Source organism: Triticum urartu, chromosome 6, assembly GCF_003073215.2.
Source record: "Triticum urartu cultivar G1812 chromosome 6, Tu2.1, whole genome shotgun sequence".
Taxonomy (NCBI): domain Eukaryota; kingdom Viridiplantae; phylum Streptophyta; class Magnoliopsida; order Poales; family Poaceae; genus Triticum; species Triticum urartu.
In genome coordinates, this window is record NC_053027.1 from 197,668,356 (window position 1) to 197,679,670 (window position 11,315).

Genomic DNA, 11,315 nt, shown 5'->3' on the forward strand with positions numbered 1-11,315 from the left:
AACCTGCTATTTTGTGATTTAGCCATAGCTCAGTGTTCATCCTTTGTCAAGCATCTTGAGTGGATCACTACCATGTGCTTTGTTGCTATGTTAGAGTGCAATAGCTTAGTTTCTTGCTGCATTTTAGATGGCATCGTGTTGTTAATCGCAGCTTTGTGCCATTATTGTTTTGCTTGCCATTTGCAAACCGTGCATCCGATTCCGGTGATCTTTATATCGATTTCGACCGAAATCAACTCCTCTTTCCAGCGGCGCTCTTGGTTTTCCAAGTTGACGCCTGGTTCAATCTTTCCTTTATGAAGCACGCATATGCATTGCATATCACATCCCACACATCATGCCATATTCTGCATCATGTTGCTTGCGCATTGCACCGTGGTTGATCATGGTTCCTTTTTTTGTGTTCTTGCTTTGGGTAGAGCCGGGAGACGAGTACGTGATTGAGGAACCCGTTGAGTACGCTTACGAGGATCAAGCTTACGTCAACTCGGAGAACTTTGTAGGCAAGATGACCATACCCTCAAAATCACTTATATCTTTGCTTGCTAGTTGCTCGCTCTATTGCTATGCCTATGCCACGGTACCTACCACATGATTTATCATGCCTCCCATATTGCTAAGCCAAGCCCTAACCCACCTTTTCTAGCAAACCGTTGTTTGGCTATGTTACCGCTTTGCTCAGCCCCTCTTATAGCATTGTTAGTTGCAGGTGAAGTTGGAGTTTGTTCCTTGTTTGAACTTGGATATTTTATTGGGACATCATTATTATATCTTGTTTACTTTAATGCATCTATATACTTGGTAAAGGGTGGAAGGCTCGGCCTTATGCCTGGTGTTTTGTTCCACTCTTGCCGCCCTAGTTTCCGTCATACCAGTGTTATGTTACATTTTTGCGTTCCTTACACGGTTGGGTGTTATGGGAACCCCTTGACAGTTCGCTTTGAATAAAACTCCTCCATGAAGGCCCAACCTTGGGTTTACATTTGCCTAACAACGTATTGCCCTTCCCTTGGGTTGGCCAACCCACGGGTCATCTTTATTTTACCCCCCCCCCCCCCCCCCGGGCCAGTGCTTGTCTAAGTGTTGGTCCGAACCGGGCCACCTCGGGGCAACTTGAGGGCTGGTTTTACTCATAGCTTGACCTATCTGGTGTGTCCTGAGAACGAGATACGTGCGACTCCTATCGGGATTGTTGACACATCCGGCGGCTTTGCTGGTCTTGTTTTACCATTGTCGAAATGTCTTGTAACCGGGATTCTGAGTCTGATCGGGTCTTCCTGGGAGAAGGAATATCCTTCGTTGACCGTGAGAGCTTGTGATGGGATAAGTTGGAACGCCCCTGCAGGGTTTTGAACTTTCGAAAGTCGTGCCCGTGGTTATGGGCAGATGGGAATTTGTTAATGTCCGGTTGTAGAAAACTTGACACGTAATCTTGATTACAATGCATCAACCGCGTGTGTAGCCGTGATGGTCTCTTTCCGGCGGAGTCCGGGAAGTGAACACGGTTTTGGAGTTATGTTTGAACGTAAGTAGTTTAAGGATCACTTCTTGATCACTTCTAGTTCACGACCGTGCTTTGCTCCTCTTCTCGCTCTCATTTGTGTAAGTTAGCCACCATATATGCTAGTGCTTGCTGCATCTCCACCTCACTACCCCTTTTTCCTACCCATAAGCTTAAATAGTCTTGATCGCGAGGGTGTGAGATTGATGAGTCCCCGTGACTCACAGATACTTACAAAACCAGTTGCAGGTGTTGATGATACCATGCAGGTGACGCAACCGAGCTCAAGGAGGACCTCGATGAAGATTGTGTTCGTTGTGTTGTTTCGTTTCCAGTTGATCAGTAGTGGAGCCTAGTCGGGGCGATCGGGGATCTTTTGCATTAGGGGTTGTCTTTATTTTGGTTCCGTAGTCGGACCTTGATTGTATCTGGATGATGTAATGCTATATTTATGTATTGTATGAAGTGGCGATTGTAAGCCAACCCTCTATCCCTTTCTTGTTCAGTACATGGGATGTGTAAAGATTACCCCTCTTGCGACATGCCTACTATGCGGTTATGCCTCTAAGTCGTGCTCCGACACGCGGGAGATATAGCCGCATCGTGGGTGTTACAATAGGCCCTCCGGCCACACAGGCGGTGGCAAAATAATCTCGTGTGCGATCAGGCGAGGCATCAGAACCCAATCATTTCCATTCATATGTACATCCCACATAGTGAATCCTGGAAAAACATTTCCGTTCGTATGTATATCACACATAGTTTTTTGTGTGGAAAAGTTTGTGCAAGGTGGCCTAACGCCAATAGTTCTCTGCCGGAAGCCGTGTGTGATTGTTAGTTGATCCAACAGGACTACTTTCTGGAAACCATGTGGGTTATTTGAGTTCATCACCCACGGTGTTGTCTGAGTAACCATCTGCAATAGAAAACCCCAATAGGCAGGGTAATTATCCTATTATTGATAATCCATGTAGTAATGAAATTGACATTTCTTATAAAACACACCAGATATTTCATATCCATATAATGGCAACCAGGATTTGATAATCGAATTACATCATATAGCTTCAGCACTCAGTTACGCCATTACACAACAACACCAAGTTTCACATGCAACATCAAAAACCTTTGGAAAGTAGCATCATACATCATAAATAGACAGATGAATCTCATCTGGGAAACCTCAAAAGCGGAAGGCAAATATTGAGCCTTCAGTGATGTTGAATGTCATTGCAACTTTAGGCCAGTGGCTATGGATAATTGCCCGTTGCCCAACCTTCGTCCTCTTCAGGAAGACTTCAATATTATACCGTGGATATTGAATGAATATATTCCTCGCCTCTTGACCATGCAGGTGGTTTGAGAGGTAATCATCGGTGAATTGCTTTGAAAAGTACTGAAAACAAAGATATGCATAAATCGTTGTGATAAATCTTGAAATGGCGCAAGGGGTAAAAATAAGGTAAAAGAGTTAGTACCATCCTATAGTTGACTAATGTCTTCTTCATTGTGCAAACAAAGATCTTGTTGTTATTTGTCGCAAGTTTCTTCATCCTAATAATCTTTCTGAGTTTCTTGACTTGACTGATATTCATGGACATCTCATTTCCCCATATGCAAAATGGGTCAAACAGTGGGTCTAAGCCTTTGACAGCAGGACCTACATGTGCAAGACCAAATTGTAAGAAACCTAAATATTAGAATGATTCCTGCAAATGCACAATAATGTGCTATTAGCGAAAGGACCATGCATGAGAAAACCTCGATGGTAAACTGCAGTGTCTCCCGTTGTTTCCCTGCAACACATATAAGGAAGATCTTGATCAGGTTAACTGAGAGTTGCCATACAATCAGTAGAATATGTATTGAGTACAGCCAAATTCTATTTATTTCTCACATGCATAACAATACAAAATTGTACCCACAAGAAATGAAAATCAAATTGCAGAATTGAACCAAACAGTTAAATGGATAGCAGACCAAATGAACCAAAACAGTTAACTGAGCATGACATTGCAAAATAGAAACATGTACTAGAAGATAAGACAATTAACAAAACAAAGAATGCTTGAGAACAGTACTATGAAATGTAGCAATTATTGGACCAAACTGTTAACTGAACATTACATTTCAGAGGACCAAACTTTTAACTGAACATCAGATTGCATATTAACATTATAGAGGATAAATCACTAGAAGGCACTGGCTGTGGCCTCGAGAAAACAACACGAACTATATTTTAAAGTCGACAACCACGTGGCGGTGTCGAGGTGGCCTCGAAGACGAGGTGCTCCTCCAAGATCTGGTGGTCAGCACGCATGGCAGCCATAACAACCTTGTGCGCGCGTGCGGCCACGATTTGCTTCTCCGTTGCTACTAAGCTGCATGTTATACTCCATGCAAGATGGCTGTGGTTGGTGCTTAATTGGAGGACGGGCTAGTGATTTCGGCGGAAGGTGTCGCGCCATTTGCAGGGGCATGTGGGACGGGGAAGGAGGAGGATGGTGTGGGTGGGGTGTGGATTACCTGACCATATTGACAAGGCCGCGTAGAAAGAGGAAGGGTCGGCGGCGAGGAGGTCACGCAGCAAGAAGAAGGGTCGGTGGCGAGGAGGCGACGCTTCAAGAAGAAGGGTCGTCGGCGAGGAGGCGGCGATGCAAGAAGTAGGGTCGTCGTCGAGGAGGCGGCGCTGCAAGAAGAAGGGTCGCCGGCGAGGAGGCTGAGCTGGCAGTAAGCAGTAGTCAAGGTTTGAACTTGGAAAGCAAGGAGGAACAATGGAAATGTGGCTTTTCGTGGGAGCCAGGGGGCGGGGAAATAGATATTTCCTTAGTGGCAGAAAAAAATCGTTTGGCGACGCAAGAAACTAGCGCGCAAATGTGGTTCAAGTGCGGGCGGTTGATGCGGCTTGAACTACGTCGGTATTTCCCCAAAGAGGAAGGGATGATGCAGCACAGCTACGGTATGTATTTCCCTCAGTGATGAGACCAAGGTTATCGAACCAGTAGGAGAACCACGCAACACTATGTAAACGGAACCAGCACACAAAGAACAAATACTTGCAACCCGACGTAAAAGAGGGGTTGTCAATCCCTCCCGGGTAAAAACATAGATAAAATTGTAGTAGATTGGATAAATAGATCTCGCGGGAACACGAGATAAAATAAATAAATAAAAATTGCAGCAAGGTGTTTTTGGGGTTTTGGAATATTGGGGTATTTATAGAGCAAAGAGGTGGTGCGGGAGGCCACCGAGGTGGGCACAACCCACCAGGGGCGCCCCGGTGGTTTGTGCCCCCCATGGGGCACCCCTGTGGTACTTCTTTGGCCCATCTTGTGTGTTCTGGCCTAGAAAAATTCTCCTAAACGTTTCGCTGCATTTGGACTCCGTTTGGTATTGATTTTCTGTGAAGTAAAAAAACAAGCAAAAATAAGTAACTGGCACTAGGCACTATGTCAATAGGTTAGTCCCAAAAAATGATATAAAGTTGCTATAAAATGATTGTAAAACATCCAAGAATGATAATATAACAGCATGGAACAATCAAAAATTATAGATACGTTGAAGACGTATCAGCATCCCCAAGCTTAATTCCTGCTCGTCCACGAGTAGGTAAATGATAAAAATAGAATTTTTGATGTAGAATGCTGCCTATCATGTTCATCACATATTCTTTTCTTTTGTAGCATGGGCATTTGGACTTTTTATATGATTCAAAGCAATAGTATAATTTTGACATGAAGATTTCAATACTCAAGCATATCAACAAGCAACCATGTCTTTCAAAATGTCAACACTAAAGCAAGTTATCCCTAGCCCATTATGCTCAATCATTGATCCATTCATGAAACACGCTCGCATATTAACAACACCCAATGCTCAAGTATGATCATAGTGCCCCTTAGTTGGTGCTTTATAAGAGAAGATGGAGACTCAAATAAAAAATAAAAATTGCATAAAGTAAACAGAAAGGCCCTTTGCAAAGGGAAGTAGGGATTTGTAGAGGTGCCAGAGCTCAAAGTGGAAAAAGATAGCAATAAAACATTTTGGGTGGCATGCCTTTCCTGTCAACGAAAACGGTCAAGTAGTTCCCAATACTTTCCATGCTATATATATCATAGGCAGTTCCCAAACATAAAATGAAGTTTATTCTTTTTTCCACCATACTTTCACATTCCACGGCTAACGGAATCCACGGGTACCGTCCATACCAATACTTTCCAAGGAATTTATTATTTGACAACATAAAGTAAATTCATTTTCCATTTCGGGACTGGGCATCCCTAATACCTTTGCAGTACTCTCGTGCAATGACAAGAGAATAAACACTCATCCTGAGAATAACACATCTAGAATGGGAAAATATCGGCCACCCCTACCGTTTCATGAGCGGTACGAGCACACAAAAAGGAAATGTATTTTGAAAATTAGAGATGGCACATACAAATTTGCTTAGAACGGCACTGAAATACCGCATATATGTAGGTATAGTGGACTCATATGGCAAACTGGGTTTAAGGATTTTGGATGCACAAGTAGAAATCCCACTTAGTGCAAGGAAAGGCTAGCAAAGAATTGAGAAGCAACCAACCAAGAAATTAAAATTCTCATAAACGAGCATTAAGCATAACTAACACCGAATAATGCACCACAAGTAGAATGTAATTTCATTGCATTACTATTGACTCATACTTGCATAGGGAATCACAAACCTTAACATCAATATTCTTACCAAACCATAATTACTCATCAACATGACTCACATATTATATCATCATATCGCAAAACTATTACAAAGAATCAAGATCTTCATGAAAGTTTTTATTATATCCGTCTTGAATGTCTATCACTTTGAGACTAAATTCATATGTTGCTTTTAATAGCTCAAACAATCTAAGTGAAGAACATGAGCATAAAATATTTTGTTCTCCCAAAATAATATAAGTGAAGTATGAGAGAATTTCTAAAAAAAATTACTAACTCACAAATAAATCTAAGTGAAGCATGAGAATTTCCTCAAAAATAATAAAGCACTCTGTGCTAAAGAGATATAAGTGAAGCCCTAGATCAATTCCATAGCTCAAAAATATTTAAGTGAAGCATAGAGAGAAATTCTAACAAGTCATAACATAATTTTTCCTCTCTAAAATAGGTGTGTCCAGCAAGGATACTTGACTTAAACAATGGTCGTTAGAAGAAAGAGGGGATGCCCAAGCAACTAAGCTTGGGGATGACCGAGAGGCATCCACAAGCTTAGTTGCTTGCTTCTCTTTTAGATAATAGCTTGGGACACCCTGGGGCATCCCCAAGCTTAGGCTCTTCTTACTCCTTATTGCTTCATCCATCGTGATCTCAACCAAAACTTGAAAACTTCAATCACACAAAACTCAACAAAACCTTCGTGAGATCGTTCATATTTTATTCTTGCATTATATCTACTGTATTCCAACTTTCTATGGCTCATACCCCTCGATAGAGTCCATAGATTCATCAAAATAGGCACACAACGCAAAGAAAACAGAATCTGTCAAAAACAGAACAGTTTGTAGTAATCCAAAAAATTCAAAAACTCATGTAAGTCCAACAATTCTGAAAAATTGGGAAAACATGGGCAATTTGTATATATATCTTTTGTAGAAAATTCAGGATTTTATCGTGTTTCTATTAAAAATTGAAATTGTTTTAATGGACGCAAAAGTTTCTGTTTTTCAACAAGATCAAATCAACTATCACCCAACATGGTCCCAAAGGCTTTGCTTGGCACAAACACTAATTAAAACAAAAAAACACAATCATAACAGTAGAATAATTGTGCAAACACTCAAGAACATAAATAAAAAGACAAAAATAAAATTTATTCATTGGGTTGCCTCCCAACAAGCGCTATCGTTTTATGCCCCTAGCCAGGCATAATGCAAAGATCTAACTGTTGTCATCTTTATTTCCCAATTCCTCAATCAAACACTTAGAATTCTTAAAGGATTTAACATACAAATTTTCAACAATAATACTCCTAGAAACAAGTTTGAAGAATTCATTCTTGCACGTATGGTCTCTTATAACTTCAACAAAATCCGGGTGAATACTAATCATCTTAAGATATTCTTTGTTAGCATTGGAAGGTGCACTATTGTTTTTAGTGACTTGAGTAATCTTGCCAATTTTTACCAGGGTTTTTTCAATAGTTTTAGCGGAGGAAAAGGCCGTGCTTAGATTACTAAAAATTTCTTCTAACTTATCAATTCTAGCGGGGCTCTCCTCTATTCTTTCGTCGAATGCGGGTTCTTTTTCTTTTAGCACTTTAAGAGCGTCTCCCTCTTTTGACCCGATTCTATTAGCAAGATTGTGCATCCTATTATCTAATTTTTCAATATTTCCTTCAGTGAGCATTTTCTCTTCAATAGCATCTAGCCTTCCATAACATAATTCAGAGTTAAAGTTGTTTCATTAACCATAAGAGGTGGTGAACCCACTAGATTTCCCATGGCATCAAAAGCATCTAAAGAAGGACACATCAAGATATTCCCACCGGTAATCGTATCAAGGATGAATCTATACCAAGTGGTGATGCCCACATAAAAACAACAAAGAAGAACAATGGTAGATTGCTTACGAATAGATCTATTATGAGCATTGCAAATCCTATACCAAGCATCTTTTAAATTCTCCCCTCCCCTTTGTTTTAAGTTGAGAACCTCGTTCTCGGGAGTGCATGCAATAAAAGAAGAACTATCCATAATGTCAAAAAGTGACAAACAAGATTACACACAAAAACAAATCTGACGAGAGAACAGTGAACAAAAAAGGGGCCGAATAAAACGCAAATTTTTGTGAAGTGGGGGAAACGAGAGGCAAAAGTAAAATAATATAAATTGCAAGGATATGAGATTTGTGATTAGGAACCTGATAGATGTTGATGATGTGTCCCGGCAATGGCGCCAAAAATTCCTTTTGATGCGGCTTGAACTACATCGGTATTTCCCCAAAGAGGAAGGGATGATGCAGCATAGCTACGGTAGGTATTTCCCTCAGTGATGAGACGAAGGTTATCGAACCAGTAGGAGAACCACGCAACACTATGTAAACGGTACCTGCACACAAAGAACAAATACTTGCAACCCGACGTAAAAGAGGGGTAGTCAATCCCTCCCGGGTAAAAAGATAGATAAAACTGTAGTAGATTGGATAAATAGATCTCGCGGGAACGCGAGATAAAATAAATAAATAAAAACTATAGGAAGGTATTTTTGGATTATTGGGGTATTTATATATCAAAGAGGCGGCGCACGAGGTCACCGAGGTGGGCACAACCCACCAAGGCGTGCTTGGGCCCCGAGGCGCGCCCAGGTGGGTTGTGTACCCCTCGGGGCACCCCTCCGGTACTTCTTTGGCCCATCATGTGTCTTCTAGCTCAAAAAAATCTCCAAAAAAGTTTTTCTGCGTTTGGACTCCATTTGGTATTGATTTTCTGTGATGTAAAAAACAAGCAAAAAAAGCAACGGGCACTGGGCACTATGTCAATAGGTTATTCCCAAAAAATGATATAAAGTTGCTAAAAATGATTGTAAAACATCCAAGAATGATAATATAACAGCATGGAACAATCAAAAATTATAGATACGTTGGAGACGTATCAGCGGTGGACTACAAATGACGAAGCTTCATGCGTAAGCCAGAAAAGACGGTGTGCCAAGATATTTTATATCGCATCCCACACGATTCTTGATTGTAAACTGTTTGTGGTATACCTGATTTTTTCATTAAGTTTTGAAAGATAAAATGGTGTTACAGAGGGAAAGGATGGTGTTTGAATTGCTAGAACATTTATGTCCAGTGAACATGCAACTACATGAGTGTCGTGTTTAAATTTGGAATTATTCCAGGTTCATTTGGCATTTTTATGCATTAATTGAGTTTCTAGGCATTTAATGTGCATAATTCAAATTTGAACTACAAGCACATGCTCCAGTGCACCAAAGTTTGTTGAAAAATCACATGTGTGTCTTTGGGTGAATTTATAGGTCCCATGCAATAATGGGAATGAAATTCAAACATCTAGGCGTCGTGGCTCGGACGGGAACATTAAGAAACTTGGTTTTTAAATTCTTGTAAATTCAAAACTTGCCTGAAAATCATGAAACTTGGCATGGTGTTATTTCATGGAACAAACATGTTGTGGTAAAAAATTTGCCACATTTGGAAAACTTTTGGTATAAGCTTCTTGCAAACCGAGCTTCTCTCGAGAAGACTCGTGGTTCCCGAGAGGGGACGTGTCACCTTTGTGTGTGAAACGATATATGCTACCTCCTCCCCTTGATTTTTTTTACAGAGGCAACATGGAACTATATGAGTGCCATTTTAAAATTTGGAATTATCCCGGGTTCGTTTGGCCTTTTTTATACATTAGTTGAACTAGCACAAATGCCCGTGCGTTGCAACGGGAGAAAACATTGATCATGAGAAACTGTGTCGTGGGACAATGGACGCTCATGAGAAAAAAGATGGATCATTTGAGAATTGTGCATGAGCTCATGACATGGGGCCGGTATTACTCCGAGTAAATTTATGTTTCTGAACTAGAAAAATTAGCAATATCAATAATCTTAAGTAATAGTAGTAGCAAACAAACCAACCTAGAATAACAATTGCAGCAGCAAGTAATTCCAAACATCATTTTGGTCCATTTAGCAGACGATGAGAGCGTTGTGGGTGGAGAGGGATGAATGTCCTGAGGAATTCGATCGGTGCCTTCCACTTTGCAGCATATTCTTTGAGAGTTTAGTAACTGCTACTTCTAAATGGTGCATCATTGTAACCTTTACAAAATTATTACATGTCACTAAGGTGATGGACGAAAGGTTTATACATGTGCACTTTGTGAACCTCCACTCATTTAATCAGATTGGTAAATTCACGTGTAGTCGATGTGCAGAGTTTATCCCAATCACTACAAATAACCACCATCCGTCCCAAAGCAGAGGAATATTCTAAATCTGAAGGTACCGGTAGTTAAGTTCTATTTTTTGGTAGAAATCTAAAACTCAAATTGTTGACCGTACTGGTTTACAGCCAACGAAACCTCGGATACATGTCTAAAGTTCATTAGGGCTGCCAGCCAACACACGAAAGCTCCTTTTTCTGAACATCACACATGTCATGTCCACTTGTTTAGAGGAAATGTAAGTTTTCTCCATCAAGTAAATCAACCTTGACAAAAGAATAAAGTTACCAGATGTCCTCACATGATCATTTTGCACAAACATACGACACCTATACTGGAGAACAAAGTTGTCCGGCAACCCACAAAATGTTCAGATTACTGTATAAAGACTGTCAGTTTTTATTATGATGAAACCTTTAAAATTGTGTACCAAAGGTTCGGATCAAAGGAAATGTAGGATCCTCATTCATACAATGGAATTTTCCAAGAGGTGCCACATCTGGAGTCTGTGTGAACCATACACGATACTCTCTCTGGTAAAACCACCCTAAAGATGGGTCATTTGACATATATCAGTTTTACTTTGGTTTTTCTAGATATGACTTACTAATTGTAGGACACCAACATGCATGTTGTCTTAATTTTCTTTTGCAATCTCAGGAAGAAAGTTGCAGATGTTCAGTTTTTTTTCTAATGTGAGTTGTAATTTGGGTAACATAATCTTCAAAATGACTGTACAGATGACTCTTCCATGATCTACTTTTCTCAGTAAGATATTTACATATAAAGTATGCAATCCTTTGATGTTTAAGTACTTCTCAGGAGCTGAATATACGTCCTATGAAAATTTCTTACCAGATTCTGGAAGAATTTTCA